Raw genomic sequence first — 18,779 nt, forward strand, 5'->3', positions numbered from 1 at the left:
TGCGGATTGTGTGCGGACAGACTGAAGGAAGCTGGAAGAAACTGCACTCCTTGAAACATGTGATGTTCTCATTTCCACACCCATCACTAGACGTAGGATTTGCCTTAGCCACAGATAGGATCTGATTTATTATGGATGGAAAGGGATGTGAAAAGGGAGGTTTATTATGAATGGCTAACCAATCTTGGGTAGATCAATAACAAGCCATGATGGGACTGGGTAAGTTTATTATGAATGAATAGGATGTGAGTGTGTGCAAAGTGAAAGGATGAAAGTGAATCCTGAAGGAGGGAGGAGCAATGTCTCTACGCATGGCGCTGGTGACCCAGTTTTCACCATGGTACTTGCCCAGGGCGCCATCGAAGTGGTTTTCATCGTTGGACGAAATTATTTCTCTTTACTTTTTTTCGATTTTTCAATGTTTTTTGTGTCACAAGGCGCCTGTTTGCCAGGTTTTCACCAAGTAACGATTTTTTTTTTTTGTTTTATAAATTTTTTTGTATTTTTGAAAGTTTTGATTTTTTTGTGTTTTCGAATTAGGATACTCTGAAGAGCTATGTGTAAAACCTGCGAAGGTGCATGCTGTTGATAGGATCCTCCAAAGGTTCACCTTCTGTAGTTGAGAGCTGATACGCCCCAGAGCCATATACTGCTGTAATAATGTAAGGACCAAGCCAGTTTGGTTCAAACTTGCCCTTCTTCTCTCTGTCTTGCTGATTCTTGAGGTTTTCTTGGAGAACCAAGTCACCTACCTCAAATGTGCGAGGCTTGACTTTGTGATTGTAGTTGCATTGTTTCTTGACTGAATGATGTGTAGCTTGAGTGTCTGTCTTCCTTGATAAAGGAACTGAGATAGGATTACTAGTGTGTGGACTACACAGGCCTGTATGTGTGTCACCTGAAGAAGTTTGGGCATCCCTGATAACAAAGTCCTTCGAGGAAGCTCCATTAAAGGTCCATGATGTATCGCTAGAAGGGGATGGATGTGTGGAACAAGTGGAAGAGTTATGAAGGCTTATGATTGTGAAAAGAAGTGAAAGTAGGATAGCATGATGGAGACTTAGGATCAACAAGTATGTTTTTTGACTTAAAATTGTAGAACTTTTGCCCCCAGTTATTTTGATATTAGGGGAGATCAACTCTTTCTCTTTTTGCTTCATAGGATTTTTATCCTTGACTTTGATTTTTGTAGAGTCCAATAGCTTTTGATTTTGATTTGGACTGAAGGACTTTTCTTTAGTTTTGACTTTTAGATATTTCTTTTCAACGCTTGATTTTTGATCCCCAATGAGTGAGGGCTTTTGTGATTCTTGTTGATCCAAGTCTGGAAGTGGAGTGGAAATGGAATGAGTGGATGAAATGGTAAAGCTATGTGAGTTCTCAAGAGGGTTGGCGATAGACTCAATAGGTTCTTTGTTGGAACCACTCTTAGGACTATTGATATCAAGAGTTGCTTGCACCGCTAGAGGAGATTTGCATTCAAACTTAGTAGCCAGAACACTAGGTGGTTCACACCCAATTCCTTGCAAATTGTTTATAGATTGTTCCTGTAGACTGAATACCTTAGGAGATAGTGGGAGTTGGTCAACATGAAATATATACTCACCACATCCCAGGTCTTTAATCTTGAACTTTTCTTTTAGCTCTGCTTGTTTGGATGTAGAAGCTTTTAAGGATTCAGGATCCACGTATGCCGATGAAGGAACAGCTTCGCGATTGACTGGGATTGTTATTTCTGATTGAGGTTGCAGATTGTTGCAATATATGAATGGATTTGGATCACCGTTGACTGTTACCTCGACTCCATTATGAGGAAACTTAATGCATTGGTGAAATGTCGATGGGACTACCCTCATTTCATGAATCCAAGGACGTCCTAGCAATATATTATATGTGAGATCTAAATCCAGGACTTGACAAACCACATCCTTTGTAACTGGCCCAATTCTTAGAGGTAAGGTGACTGTGCCCTTGGATGAGCGTTCTTCATCATCATATGCCTTGATGGTAATTTGGTTCTTTGAATTCACAGCCTTGTCAGAATATCCCAATTGTTTAATGGTGCTCAAGGTACAAATGTTTAGACCTGCTCCTCCATCTATCAGGACTCGCTTTATTCAATGTTTGTGTATGAAGGCTTCAATATGTAATGGTGCATTATGTGGCTGACTTACGGAGGCATCATCGGCTTCTGTGAACGTAAGGGAATGTGGAATGGAAAGGTATCCCACCATGGCTTGAAACTGGTCCACGTTCAGATCAGTAGGGACGACAGTGTCTCTCAAAATTTTGTCAAGAATAGCCTTATGAGCAGGGGATATGCGTAAGAGCTCAAGGATGGAAATGAGCGCGGGTGTCTTCCCTAACTGTTCTACAAGGTCATACTCAGGTTTAGTAGATGAAGAAGAGGTGTTTTTAGTGGAGGCACCTGGCAAAGTAATCTTACCTCGACGAGTTGTAACATGACATTCAGATGTAGGCTCGAAAGAAGATCCAACACCTCTTAGGACAATCTTGGGTCTCTGAGGAGGATTCTCAGGATTTTTGTTCTTGATGGTAATAGTAGAGATATGATTGTCCATTGAGATGTGGTTGATAGTAGAATCATAATTATAAGGTGCTCTAGTATAGTTGGCCTGATCATCTGTGACTTGGGCTTTTCCTTTGTCATGCTTTGGGAATGGTTCCTTAAACATCTCATGTTCTTGATTAGACGAATGTCCCTCAATCTCAATGTCACCTCTATCAATGAGATCTTGCACAATGTTCTTCAGTCGATGGCAATTACCTGTCTTGTGACCCTTGCTCTTATGAAACTCACAATACTCATCATCATTCCACCAATTTGGTTTGACCTTGGTTCATATGGAGGAAAATCTGGAACTGTGATCACTTTGTTTGCCACAAGCTTTTTGAATACTGATTCAAGTGGTTCTCCCAATGGAGTGTACTTCCTTCGTGGTCTAGAAGTTGTTTGAGTATTCACTTGATTGTTTGTGGAACTTGGTCCTGAAAAGATGAATTTGGGTCTCACTGTGTTGGCATCAACAACACCATCATTAACTGTGTTCTTGTTCTTGTTCCAAAATCTTGGCTTGTCTTTTCCTTTAAAGTCATCTTTGTTTTCTTTGAATATCTTGATGACTCCTTGTTCAATTAAGACCTTTTCTGTTGCTAGTCCCTTTTCAATAACATCCTTGAATGTAGATAAACAAGCTTTCCTGAGATCATATCCAATGTCCTTGTCAACGTTTTGAGTGAACATTTCCACCATTTGTTTCTGTGGGATTTCGCAAGAACATCTGCTAGCTAGATTTCTCCATCTTTGTAAAAATGTTGCGAAAGATTCTCCTTCCTTTTGTTTCATATTGCACAAGGTAGTAACTGAGACATCTGTTTCTATATTGTAAGAGAAATGCTGAATGAATGCCTCTGCTAAGTCACCCCATGACTTAATACCAGGAGGTAGTTGAGAAAACCATTCCATAGCTTGATCTCCTAAGCTCTGCGGGAACAACCTCATCAAGTATGTTTCTTCTGCTGCTACCTCTATGCAGGCTGTGAAAAATTGTCTTATGTGTGCCTTGGGGTCTCCTTTTCCTCTATACTTGTCAAATTTTGGCGTCACAAAGTGTGCAGGAAATGGAGGCATTGGGATGCTCTTATCAAATGGATAAGGACATATGTCCCTCATAGTGTATGTTGGTTTTGATGTGCTCATGTCCTCCATTTTCTTTTGTAGATCTCTTATTTGTTGTTCCAAATTATTTTTGGGAGGAGATTGATTTCTTGTAGCACACCCCGTATTTGAAACACCCATTTGAGGAGGAGCTTGTTGCATGTATGGATGATACTGATCGTAGACATGTCCATATGGAGGTCTATATTGCTGCGGCATATATGGAGCACTTGTCATGACTTCATGTTGAGGGAACCCATATCTATTTTGTGCATATATACCATATTCAATAGGCATTTCATTTTCCATTGTGTTGCCTCCAATTTTGACATGAGGTCTCCTTGTGTCAAAATTTTGAGGATGTCTTTGAGTATCTACTTGTTTTGATTGATCCATACCTTGAGCATGTGATTGAGCATATCTATCCACATAAGGCTTCCATGTTGGTCTTCGAAGGTAAGTATCATATGTTTGAGCTTGTGTATGTGGGATTTCTGGTTTTTGAAGCAAAACTGATGGTGACTCTGGCATCATATTCGGTGCTCTATTTCCTCCACTATTTGGTCTCCTTTGATCCATGTTGGAGTGAGTTTGTTGCGAGGGTCGATTTTCCATAAGTTGAGACATGTCAAAGTCATAAGGTATTTTAGCTCCACTTTGTGCCATCATGTGTAAGAAGTATTGTTGATCTCTCCTCATTATCTCTTCAACCAATCTATTGAAATGAGGATTCTTTATGGATTCTTCTATATCTGCTGATTGTATTGAAAAGTTGTCCACATTGTCATTGCGTGTAGCATTGTTGTTTGTAGTGTCTGTGTTTTCCACATTTGGATTGTTTCTATAAACATCCATGTCTGGTAATGTAGTGTGCTCAGGATTATAAAATAAATCATTGTCATATTCGTAAGAACTCATGTTTGTGGATTCTTGAGCTTCTTTAGCTATTCTCCTAGATTTTTGGAGGCGGGTTTCAACCATGAACTAGGTGTTTGACCAAGATGTGAGAGACTAGATGAAAAAATGGAAAGAGTATGGAAGACCAAGAGTTGTATGGAGTGTAAATGAATCTTGAGGTGTACTTGCAATGTCCAAAGTGTAAGACCAAGTATGTAAGTAGTAGAGTAGGTGTGACTTCCAAAGAGAGGATAGTTTCTCTTGATGAGGTAAGCTGACCTTGACCCTAAGTAAGACCAAATGAGACCCAAAGGTAAGAAACCTTGATGAGGGACCACTTAGCAAAGTGTAGTTGTAGTATGTAGTATGTTGACAAAGTATGATGAGGACAAGCAAGTGACCTTTTGACTCAAGTTTAGACAAGTATGAATGTAAAATGAGATGTGAAGCAATGATGGACTGTATGAGACCTTAGGACAGGTTGAATGCTAGATGAAACCTGAAGAGAAAACCTAGGAAGCTCAAGTATTTCGAAACTGATTTCTTTTGTTTGTTGGACTCTGAAATTTTTCTTTTTTTCTTGCAATTTTGAACACAGACGCGACTGTATCCTTTACAGACGCGATTTCCTGACACAGGCGCTACTCTGTTAAACACAGACGCGGTTCTGAGATTTTCTTGTTTATGTTTGCTGGACTAAATTTTTTTTTGCAATTCTGGACACAGACGCCTCTGTATACTTCACAGACGCGATTTCCAGACACAGACGCTGCTAAAAACACATACGCTATTCTGCCCTTCACAGACGCGCTTAGACAACACAGACGCGGTTAAAACAGACACAGACGCGTTTCTGTAAACTTCGTGCAATTTTTTCCAATCTGTGAAATTGTTTTTGTTGTGACCAAATCCGACTGTTTGACTGTTTTTCGTGACAAGAGGACACAATGTTGATGACTCAATGTTTGCAAACTGTTTAGACTCCAAAAAGTGTGTTGTTTGGTGTAAAATTGTTTTGCATACACTTGAAGACACAAAAGACACAATGTTTTGTTGTTTGGTCTTGAATGTTTGAATGTTTAACATAAGTCAAGCACAAATCTTAAGGTTGGCCAAGACAATAGTTGTTGATCCCACATGGGGTTTTACCCCTGTAGCGTCCTAAAATTGGGACACTTGCAATTTCGACTGCATTTCGGTCTTCACGATGGCGACGCAACACGCAACCTGAATGGAGACCCCGAAACCTGATTATGACACCAAAAACTGCATTTTCTTGCACCCTGGCCTGAACCTCCTTTGCACCCTACTGTCCCGGGAGGTGGGACCAGGGCGCCCAGCGTCCTGGTCCCTGGGTCCTATTTTGGGCCCGGTATCTTTTGGACTCCGGGTCTTTATGTTTGCAAATTGGAAAATTATCTTTCCTGGTCGGCCTAAGGTCGGGAAAATCAGTCTATCAGCCCTAATTGACAAGTATATAAACTACATTTTCCTCTTTCATTCGATATGAGGGAGAAAGCGTGGAAATTATACTCAAGCATTCAAGCATTCAAGCATTCCTTCAAGCAATTGATCATTTCAAGTCTCCATTCAAGGCTAAGTGTTGCATTCAAGACAAGGATTCAACCATTGAAGAGGAGATCACTTACTACATACTACTACAACATACAACATACAACATCTATACCTTCGCACATAAGGATACAAACATCCTTACAACAAGGTATTAGTACTTGTTTTACATTACAGACATTTACATTTACAGCACTGCTCATTTCTTGGTTAATTCCAAAACCGGGGTTTGACCTAAAGGCAAACCCCTAATCCCTAACCCCCCAATCGTCTTCGCTTTTCTGTGTGTAGGTTGCAGGTACGCGGCTGAAATTGAAGATCTGGAATCCTTGTGCAGAGACGAACAGATCCCCCTTTGTTTCGCGGATTTTTCGGAGGACCGTGGCGCTCGGGCGCCATCGTCCCGACAACTTTTGCTCAAATTTGCAGGACAGCGCCGTATCGACATTTTACTGCTAATTCCAGGTCCGCAGCTTCATCCTATATCCCTATCTCAGTTTATAAGCGAATCTTTATCACTTTCTATGCATTCCTAGCTTAATTCTTCTATCAACATTCTTTACAAAAGAGGGTAGCCTTGCTTTCTTAACCCTTGAAACACATTTAGCATCCAATCTTGCATTGTGTGGGATTGGATCTTGTGGGTTTCAACCCCTCTTTTGAATGTAAAGTTTCTCCCCTAAGTGAAAACCATCAACCCTAGTGAATCTCCCTTCTTTCTCCTTGGAGTTGGAAGAGGGGAGAGCAACTAGGGTTCGATCGCGATTTTCCGCTTTACATTTTGGTGAACCCGACATGAACATCCTTTCTGATTATTCATGCTTAGATCTGAAAATTGGATTCCTTGATTACATTTCCATGTTTGATCTTTTGCAAAATTTTAGAGGTTAATTGCATAAAAACCCTAAATTTTCTTTTTAGTAATTAAGCTTGTGAAATGTCTAAATGTTAATGCTTGTTTCAGATCTGCCCTTCTATTACAAATTATCAATTCATATCTATGCTTTAATTTTGAAAATTAAGTGGTTAAGTGTCAAAACCCTAATTTTTGAAACCCTCTTGATTCAACCTTTGTCCGACAATTTCACTGATCAAAACATCTCCAAATCAGTTGTAACTTTGGATTCCGCAATAAAATCACAATATCTTTCATCCTTGAAAATTTGGAAAAAAGTTGCGAGGACCGTGTGCACTCCGAGCGCCATCGTCCCCGACATTTTTTCCGAAATTTCGGGAGCGAGATCTTACTGTATTTTCCTGCTAAAATCCAGAATTTTGGCTGATTTTATCAATTTTAACACCTTCAAAATTACAGTCAAAGTTGGTCTTGTGATTGCTTGGATTAAGGCTTTTAAACATTCAAAAATCATTGAAACTGAAATTTTGTGTCAAAATTGTGTTCTTACTGTCCTAAATCTGAAAAGTGTGTTTGCATTCATTCGAAATTTCAGTGCTTTATTCAAATTCTTGCAATTTGTGACTTTTGAAATTAAATGCTTAATTACAACAACTTTAATTTCCGCTTTCAAAATTGAATTTTGCGTGAAATTGAGTCAATTTTCAAATTTCAAAATTTGCATTGCTTTTGACATTCCCTCTAAAATCATAAAATTCAAAATTTCAGTTTCCCTCTCTTTTTCAAAATTCAAATTTTTGCATTTTTCGACAATCTTGGTAGGGTTCAATTTCGAGATTGCAACTTTAATTTGGCCTATCTACAGATCGTAAAATCACTCAATTTTTTCAGATTAGCTTTAAAATCATCATACCTTTCATCCCTGCAAATTTCAAAAAAAGTTGCAAGGACTGTGTTGCACTCCGAGCGCCACGGTCCTGGACATTTTTTCCGAAATTTCGGGAGACTGTCGTGATTGCATTTAACAGCTTAAATCCAGAAGATTGGCTGATTTTACTGAAAATTGCTACCTCTAAATTCAAAACTTTCTCTCTCTTTCTAGCGCATGAGTTTTACAACAATAAGCCCTACTTACACTATTCCTGTTAGACGAAGCCGTAGAATTAAGTCTTTCCGAGGTTTAACTACTGAGGAGATGGAACCTAATTTGAATAGCCTTTTTTAACGAGGACATGGGTAATTCCTCTAATCCTCCTAATGATGAAGAAGCTCTCCATGAGGTTTCTGAAGAACAACTTTCGAAATTGGATAACCAATTTGACGATTTTCGACAATGGATGTCTCAAGAATACCCTGATAGTCAAGCTCTTCCTTTAATTGAGGGTCTAAAACGTATGCTTCAAAGTGATAAGAATGGAATTGATATTTTGCGTGGTATTGCACACATTGTGGATTCGAATGTGATGCCTATGAAGAGTTGTGCTGAAAATTTGGGTTATACACAACCTCCTACTCAAGTCAATCATTCTATTCCTTTGATGACTTCTATTGCTAGCGTACCTACCTTTACATCAAACATAATGGCTACTTCTACACAAGACATTCCTCCTGTGCTCACCAGTCATGGGGGCAACCCTTCTTCTTCAATTAACCCTCTTCCTTCATTTAATCTGACTTCTTCATTCATTCCTTCAATGAATGTCCCTATTATATCTCCACAAATGAACATGACGCAAGGGGGCAATTCGTTCAATCATTCCATTCCTCCTTGTAGTATTCCTCCTGTCCAATCATCTCCTATGACTAATTATCATAGAGTCCCACCACCTTACTCTTTACCTTCTTTCAATAACATAACACCTCCATCTCAATCTAACACATCTAATATGAATTCTTCGACTGAAGCGACCATTAACAATCTTGCACAAACTGTCTCTTCTTTACAGCAACAAATTGCTTCTATGAATCAATCTAAGTTTAGTGTGCCCACATTTGATGTTGCGAGCCCACTTTCTCTTGACATTGTTCGAGCTATCCCTCCTAAACATGTTGAAATCCCGCATTTGGAGCTTTATAATGGTAAAGGTGATCCTCTAACACATGTTAAGACTTTTCAAACAATCTGTACTGATTTTGCTTATGACCAAAGGTTGCTCGCAAAACTGTTCACTAGAACATTAAGAGACAAAGCCCTACAATGGTATTGCTCGTTGCCTTCTTATTCTATTACTTCTTTTGAACAACTTGCAAATGCTTTCATTCAACAATTTCAAAACAATATAAGTCCTAAAGTTACTTTGATTGATTTAATGCATTGTAAACAAGGTGTTAAAGAAAAAGTGACTGATTTCATTGGTAGATATAAGCATTTGTATGCTCAAATTTCTTTTCCAGTGCCTGACAATGATATTCAAAGAATCTTTATTTCTAATTTACAAAAAGACATTAGAGAAAAACTCCTGTTTTCTGAGTTTACTTCTTTCCAACAGTTGTGCGCAACTCTTCACAATTATCAACTGACTGTGAGTCAAATGGAACAATCACATCCTATGGCTCCGAGTGATAAGGGTGATAGTAGTCAACAACCATTTGGGAAGTTTAAACCGAACAGAGAGTCCATTAAATTCAATGAAAACATCATCAACAACAATGTGAATGCAGCATCAGGTGTGTCTCCTATTTCTAAGTTTTTCAAGAGAGAAAGAAAGTTTACTCCTTTGAATGAATCATTGCATAGTATTATGAATAAGTTATTGGAACAAAATGTGCTTACTCTTCCTCCTATAAGGCAAATTGATCCTGCAAAGATTAATTCACCTTATTTTGATAACAAATCTTTTTGTCAATTTCATCGTCAACCTGGGCATGATACTGAAAAATGTTTTGCTTTAAAGGGGAAGATTCAAGATTTGATTGATAATAATACTATCTCTTTTTTTGGTGTGAATGATAAAGGCAATACATCTGTAGCTCCTCCTAACCAGAATCTTTAGATTTTTACTGATCCATTGCCTTCTCATACCTCTAATGCGATTGATACTACTGATTCCTCTCTCTCATCTGATGGTCTTGTGTCTATGACTCCGAATGTGATTAACTTTGTAGAGCAGCAAGAAAACCCTAAAGAACTTTCCATCACATTTGATTCCAGTGAAACCATTAGGGCACCTGATGGTCCTTTATACATAGTTGCAAAAGTTAAGAATACACCTTGCCGTGGAATGCTTATTGATCCTTCGTGCATGATTAATGTTATTACTGAAGAATTTCTCTTTACTTTGCAATTGAATCAAGTGATTTATGACAAAACAGATGTGATTGTGAAATTATTTGATGCATTTTCTTCTCCTGCGATTGGTTCTATTACATTGCCTATTGAGGTCCATAACAAATCCCTTGATGTGAACTTTGCTATTATTCCATCTTCCGAACAATTTCATGTGAAGCTTGGCTATCCTTGGCTATCTTCCATGAAAGCTATTGCTTCTCCTATTCACAAGTGTTTGAAATTTCCCCATAATGGTGAAATTGTTACTGTCAATCATAGTCTCTTTAAACCAGCTGAAAGAACCTCTAGTGTTCCTATTGATTACTTTTGGCCTAAACAATTCCAATCTCTTCCTCCGCGAAGTGATCATCTTTTCAAATCTTATCAAAAGTGGAAAACGGATATGATCCTATCTCTAAGTGAACCTAGAACACCTAAACTTGACATTCCTATCATTCTTGAGAAGGAAGTTCTTCCTTTGAAAGATAAAACTAATGTCTTTCCTCAAGAAGATTCCCAACCCGTTCCCATGGATGTGACTATATCTATGCCTAATAAACTTCCTAAAAGTAGACCTATACCTCCTCGTCATGATGGACTTGGTCTTCTTCCTAAACCAAATATTCCTCCCTTATATGGAGCAGTTCCTCCTCCTTCCTCTTATGGAGAGAAGAGACCTTCCTCTTCTCCTATTATTCAACCTAAAAGACCACAACCTAAACACCCAAGTGATAAGGATGAGAACATTCCTCCTCCTCAATCTTCGCAACTTCCTACTAAGACTAGACGAAATCGTTCTGCACGTGAACGCCGACGAAAGCGTCGTCTTAGAGCTTAGGCAGCTGCTTCTCAAACTTTGCAATCCCCAAAAACACCTTCAACAAGCATTATTCCATTTTCTCCGAAATCTCCTAAACATAAGATGCATGATGGTCTTGATCCTATGTGAGTTAAAGATCCTATTTTTATAAATCTTGATGATGATATGGATGAAAATGTTATTCATGATGAACATGTTACTCCTCTTGCTTCTGACAGTGAATATGAACTTGTTGATATTGATAACCATTTATCTAATGAATTTTCTAAAGCACTTATCCTAGCTCCTAGACAAGAACAATGTGGCTTGGAACATGAACATAGCCCTTGTTTGGATCTTGTGATAGCTCCATCTGCTGTGTTGAATGTTCCTCCTCTAGCGTGTTCCCTGCCTTCCCGAAACATTGATTAGCAAGATCGGGGGGTAGATGACGTGCTAGACTAGTTACATTAGCATAGCAGATTCTCTCCTCCTCTCTTGTGTTACTTCTTCTATATGTTATTCTCATTCTTCTATTTGTTGTCCTTAGTGTTGTCTACTTGAGGACGATGCAAAGCATTGAGATCTCTTTTGGTCTCTCTCATGTTGACTCAAAAGACACATGTGTTCCCTTCTTCTAGGTGACCTTCCTTGATTGGGGAATGAAGAACAATTATGCATACATACATATGATATACATGAATTATCATACAGCATACTGACCCCGAGGAAAGCGAAGTCACCTCGTGCTTTGTGTTTTGTGTCTATTATCCTTGGGCTTATCTCACACTTGGGGGCTAAATCCTTGTGATAACGTGCTCCTTTCCTTTCTCATTCTTATATGTATCACTACCTTAAAGCAATCACCCCCGGTGAGGCGTGTGCGATCGCTTTAACGTAGGGGGGCATACATCCCGTTCATATCTTTTCAAGATACTTGAAAATTTCTTGACAAATTTAGCTTTGCCTTGAAAATTTTTGATATCTTTCTTGCATGACTCATAGTGAGGGAACCTTACTACTGACAGTCATGGTTCTCCCTTGTGATCTTCCCTTTTACTTTGTCAATCGAAGTTGTAAGATCCTTAGTCCACTGGGGGCTTGGTGTATCTTGCCTCCTTGACATGGTGAAAGTTTTTCAATGTTGTTTCCTTGTACTTTACCGGAAGTATTGGCGTGTGCTTATACTCCCGCTAAAGTGGGGGCTAAATGTAGTGTCCTAAAATTGTGACACTTACAATTTCGACTGCATTTCGGTCTTCACGATGGCGACGCAACACGCAACCTGAATGGAGACCCCGAAACCTGATTATGACACCAAAAACTGCATTTTCTTGCACCCTGGCCTGAACCTCCTTTGCACCCTGCTGTCCCGGGAGGTGGGACCAGAGCGCCCAGCGCCCTGGTCCTTCAAGACCAGGGCGCCCTGGTCCCTGGGTCCTATTTTGGGCTCGGTCTCTTTTGGACTTCGGGTCTTTATGTTTGCAAATTGGAAAATTATCTTTCCTGGTCGGCCTAAGGTCGGGAAAATCAGTCTATCAGCCCTAATTGACAAGTATATAAACTACATTTTCCTCTTTCATTTGATATGAGGGAGAAAGCGTGGAAATTATACTCAAGCATTCAAGCATTCAAGCATTCCTTCAAGCAATTGATCATTTCAAGTCTCCATTCAAGGCTAAGTGTTGCATTCAAGACAAGGATTCAACCATTGAAGAGGAGATCACTTACTACATACTACTACAACATACAACATACAACATCTATACCTTCGCACATAAGGATACAAACATCCTTACAACAAGGTATTAGTACTTGTTTTACATTACAGACATTTACATTTACAGCACTGCTCATTTCTTGGTTAATTCCAAAACCGGGGTTTGACCTAAAGGCAAACCCCTAATCCCTAACCCCCCAATCGTCTTCGCTTTTCTGTGTGTAGGTTGCAGGTACGCGGCTGAAATTGAAGATCTGGAATCCTTGTGCAGAGACGAACAGATCCCCCTTTGTTTCGCGGATTTTTCGGAGGACCGTGGCGCTCGGGCGCCATCGTCCCGACAACTTTTGCTCAAATTTGCAGGACAGCGCCGTATCGACATTTTACTGCTAATTCCAGGTCCGCAACTTCATCCTATATCCCTATCTCAGTTTATAAGCGAATCTTTATCACTTTCTATGCATTCCTAGCTTAATTCTTCTATCAACATTCTTTACAAAAGAGGGTAGCCTTGCTTTCTTAACCCTTGAAACACATTTAGCATCCAATCTTGCATTGTGTGGGATTGGATCTTATGGGTTTCAACCCCTCTTTTGAATGTAAAGTTTCTCCCCTAAGTGAAAACCATCAACCCTAGTGAATCTCCCTTCTCTCTCCTTGGAGTTGGAAGAGGGGAGAGCAACTAGGGTTCGATCGCGATTTTCCGCTTTACAACCCCCGAGGCTACGCTATTCAGAGCGGATACTTAGATGCTTGACCTCACTGGCTCCACCCTCGGCACTCACTTCTCGGGTCGGCCAAGCATCAGTCCCCATGAAAACTCCCCATGGCGAACTTTGTATCTCTACTAAGAACCGTATGTGTGTGGGCCGCTACCAGAGGTCCGACCTCCTGCCTCAACAACTAGAAGGATTTGGGCTTCTAAAACAAAAAGGTGCTAGTAAGGGCATCCGCTCGTGTGGCCATACATGCGGCACTTTCAGCTCTGTAAATATAGAAGGCTCCCAGCCGGTAGGGGTTACGCCCTACAAATGATCAAATAAATTTGATCAAACGGGTTTATGGGGAGACATAGTGTCGGTATGAACTAATCAGCACACGTTATTCATAGTTTTCACCATGAATACATTTGATTATAGTGGCTTGGAAGAAGATGGCTTTTCTTTTGCTACCACTTGGGTCGTTCTCTTCTCACTAGTAGTCCTAATGACCACACGGGAAGATAGGCCCTCTAAAGATTAAACAAAAAGAGCCTATTGCTCAAGACACAAAAGACAATGATTCAATTTTAGTGCACCAATGGAAGTGTTTGCTAGTCTATGAAAACAAGGCACACAACAAAAATTCAAAAACCCTTGCCAAGGCCCTGCAACAAAATTTGTTAGTAGTTTGGGTTGTTTCAAATGATCACCCCTTCCTGCAAGCACACAAGTTAGGTAAATTTTAGAAAAACCCAAAAGACTTTGTGAAAAGGGGCCTTCAACAAAAATGTTTTTTCTCCCCAAAGCAAGCTGCACAACTTGATTAGCTAGATCTGCAAGGATTAGTGCAAAAATAAACCAGATCTGAAACCCTAAGCGCGAAATCCGAAAATGGAACCAAAGAAAAATTGAAAATTTTCAAAATAGTAAACACGGACGCTGCTATACCAGACACAGACGCGTCTGTATGACACAGACGCGGTTCTGTGATGCACAGACGCGTCCAAAATACACAGACGCTCTTCCAGGACGCAGACGCGATCAGATGCAACACAGACGCGTTTCAGATACACAGATGCGGTTCTGGAAACCTGCAAAATAAAAATTTGGCAAAAACACAAGCGCGATTCCCGACAACGCAGACGCTTCTGAAACTCAAAGACGCGATCCGAATGCTCGTAGACGCGGAAATACCTAAAATGCCGTCGGAAAATGTCCGATCTGCAACTTCAAAAATGCAAAATCTGCAACAAAAATGTTAAATGCAAAAGGGACAACAGTCCCACCGGGCGTGCCAAAATGTGTATGGTGAAAATGGATAACAATAATAACAATATTGAAAGGCTAAATGAATCCAACCACTAAACCCTAGCCTAACAATCAACAAAGATCCACCATAACATATGAAGATTACCTAAGACAATGCAAATCACAAGAAATCACAAAGATTATACCATCACATGTCCAATAGGGTTTGGATCTCCATTCTTCCTATCTCCATTGATCTTGCTTGATATATATTTGCTCTCAGATTTTTATATGCACAAGAGCTCAACAAAGAACGGAATGTGGTTGCAAGTAGGATCGTAGTGTAGTAGAGTCCTCCAAATTGTCGATTAGGCTGAGTGATTAGAGGGTAGGTAAAAGAAATACCAAAATAATGAAAGGGGTTGGTAGTGTAGGAATTAAGAGATGAATGACATGTGTCATGGGTAGAAAAAGCTAATGAATTAATTAAATAAATAAAGATTTATTTAATAAATAGAAGCAGTAGGATAATTAAATAAATAAAAATATTTATTTAATTTAGGAAAAGGATAATTTAAATAAATAAATGTATTTATTTAAATGAGAAATAAGGCTAGAAGAGGATAAATGAATTAATTAAATAAATAAAGATTTATTTAATTAATAGAAGAATTAGGCTTAGATAATTAAATAAATAAAATATTTATTTAATTAGACATGACAAATTTGGGTGTCTACACCCACCACTATCATTCTACAGGACATCATCTGTGTTACTCTCCCTCTTTCTCTTCCTACATGTTGTTTTCTTCTGAAAAACATATTGCAGGTACTCTGACTCATCATGTTGCTTTGTTGACACTATTTTCCACATCTGCTCTACTCATTAAAAACACATTTCGAGAAGAATATTGCTATAGGTTTCCTTTTTGTCATGGTAATACACCCATGGTTCAATTTCAAACCCTATTCCTCCTATTCAATATACACACAAAAATCCATTAGTCAATTTTTTTAGGAGCGAATACATGATAAAAATCAAAGAGGAAGTTGCAGACAAGAAATAAATTCACTTACTTCTATAGAAGTGCAGACACAGTTGCAGTGGGGTATGGAGGGAGAGAAGAAGAGAAAGAGGGAAGGGGTATGGAGGAAGAGAGAGAGAGAGAGAGAGAGAGAGAGAGAGAGAGAGAGAGAGAGAGAGAGACCTTGTATGCATTTGAGAGGGAGAGATGATACACTTACATGTGTATATATATGTTTAATATATTATATATATATATATATATATATATTATATGTATATAAACATATTATATATACAATGTCATATTATACACATATTATATATTACATATATTATATGTATATACACATATTATACAATAACACGTATGCGTTACCTTTAGAGAGAAGAAGAGAAAGAGGGAAGGGGTATGGAGGGAGAGAGAGAGAGAGAGAGAGAGAGAGAGAGAGAGAGAGAGATGATACACTTACATGTGTATATATATGTTTAATATACTATATATATACATATATTATATGTATATAAACATATTATATATACAATGTCATATTATACACATATTATATATTACATATATTATATGTATATACACATATTATATAATAACGCATACGCGCTCTTTATAGTAAAGGTAGCGCGTACGCGTTGTTTATACGGAAACAAGCGCGTACGCGTTGCTTACACTATAAGTACCACGTACGCGCTTTTGATTGTTTAGGCTTGGAAATAGGCCTGGATGAGAAAGCTACGGATTGGAAGTTTGATTTCCCTCCATTTCTCTCATTTTTGATGTGTTTTATTTTATCAACTTGGTTTATCGACTTTGTCATCATTAGGTTTACACTTCATAAAGTGGGTATTTCTAAAATTGCCACCATATTTTCACCCATCTTCTGAGCTTTCTAACCATATAATTTGTTTTCAATTTCAACAACAATAACATATTATTATTGAATTTCTTGTATTAGTCTCTCCATAGTTCTCACAGACATAGGTGCACCATTTTTTGAATAACTTTTGATATACTTATCCAAATTTTAAAAAAATTATATATTATTGTAGTGCACTTGATTCTTTACAATTTAAAAAAATATATTGTATTTTCGATTTGTTTAGTGCAACTTATGCTCCGTGCACGAATAGGTACCTAATTTTCAGGATGTGCTTGATTGGAAAAATCATTAAAAAAAAAAATACTCAACAAAAAATTACAAAAAAATACACATTTTCTAGTGCTCACTCTTAACTATTTTTCTGCGAAAGGATTTGTCAAAATACTAAATCTAACTATGAATTTTTTGATGCGCATGTTAGACACTATGTTATGTTTTTCAGAAAAAAATAGGGTCAGTTTTTCGTGTGTTAAGGATTACCCCCTTAATCTTATCCAATTTTGAAAAAGTTTAGTAGTTTGGAAACTAGATTCAGAGTACTACAATATTTTTTCTTTGATTATCTTCATATCTTGAGTGGATGACTTTCAAATTTTGCCTCCAAGTTCAGGTTCACCTGATTTCAGAAAAAAAAAAAAAAAAAAAAAAAAAAAAGTGTCCACTTATACCCCCCTTTTTGACCACCATTTTTGTGCACTTACCCTAGGATTGAAGACAAATCTGAGAACAATCAGAAATCTGAAAATTAAATTGAAATCCAATTTTTCCACGTTCAATATGATTTTTGAAAATTAGGGTTTTAACAAGTAACCTCTTAATTTTGTAAATTTTATTTGCAAATTGAACAAGACAAGGAGGAAATTGAATTTGACAAACAAAACAATTTTCAGATCAATGATAACCACAAGAAATTCTTACAAATCACAAGTTCAATTTTAATTTTAAAAACTAGGATTTTTAATGAATTAACCACTAAGTTTGCAGAAAGTTGAAACTTGTAAATGAAAAATATGCAATGTTGTTCAAAGGAAAGCATGCAAGATGCCAGGTTCACCAAAATGTAATGGTGGGAAAATGGTGAATTATAGATCAAGAAGGAAACTGCCCTTTCCCTCAAAGAGAGATGAGGGTTTCGTTATTGATTACCATTCAAGCATTTTTCACCATGTTACATTAGAAATAGGAGAGGATAATTCACTAGATTCAATCTCTCCACATGAAGATGGTAGATTGATTTTTGAATGAATTGGGAATGTTAAGTTGATCCCCTATTCCTTGTTTGAAATGGAAAGGAAATTGATTGAATTATGTAATGCAAAAGTGACAAAGAATCGATTATAACTTGAGATCGAAATATGGGATGAAGCTGTGCACCAGGATTTGGCAGTAAAATATCGAGACCTGAGAATTTGAGGAAAAGTTTCCTGGACCATGGCACGAACATACACGGTCCCCCAAAACATCTGTGAAATGAAAAGGTTTTTTCCGCCTCTGCAAATGGAGCCCAAATCTGAAAGTATAGTTGCACACCTGCAACCTACACACATAAAAGAGAAGAGAATGGGTTGGGATTTGGGGTTTGCCTTGAGGTCAAACCGCAGTTTTGGAATTAACCAAGTAAAGAAAGAAAGTACTTGCAGGTAGCTCTAAATTAAAGACTGAATTGTAAATCGCCTCAAGGGAGGTTGTGATAGCAATGTTGATAGAAATGCTTGTGTGAAATTGAATGTTGAAATCAATCTCCTCTTCAATTCTTGAATCCTTGACTTGAATGCAACACCTAGCCTTGAAGGGAGACTTGAGAATGCTCAATGATGGAAAAGAATGCTTTCAAATGCTCTTGAATGCTTGATCACTTATGCAACATGACACACTCCAATCTTATCCAACTTCAACTTATGCAAATGAGAGGATGAATGCCCCTTAAATACATGCTAGTGGATTTGATTTTCGTCACGAGCCAACATCAGGGGAGTTTCTTGCCCGATGCACAACCAACAATGCAATCCTAGGAAGGGTCCTGCCCTAAAATACGGTAGGGACTTGGGCGCCATGCCCCTGTCCTGGGAGGACAGGGGCGCCACACCCCTGTCCAAGGCGGGAAAGTGGCGCCATACCC

This window comes from Cryptomeria japonica, chromosome 4 (assembly GCF_030272615.1).
Source record: "Cryptomeria japonica chromosome 4, Sugi_1.0, whole genome shotgun sequence".
NCBI lineage: Eukaryota > Viridiplantae > Streptophyta > Pinopsida > Cupressales > Cupressaceae > Cryptomeria > Cryptomeria japonica.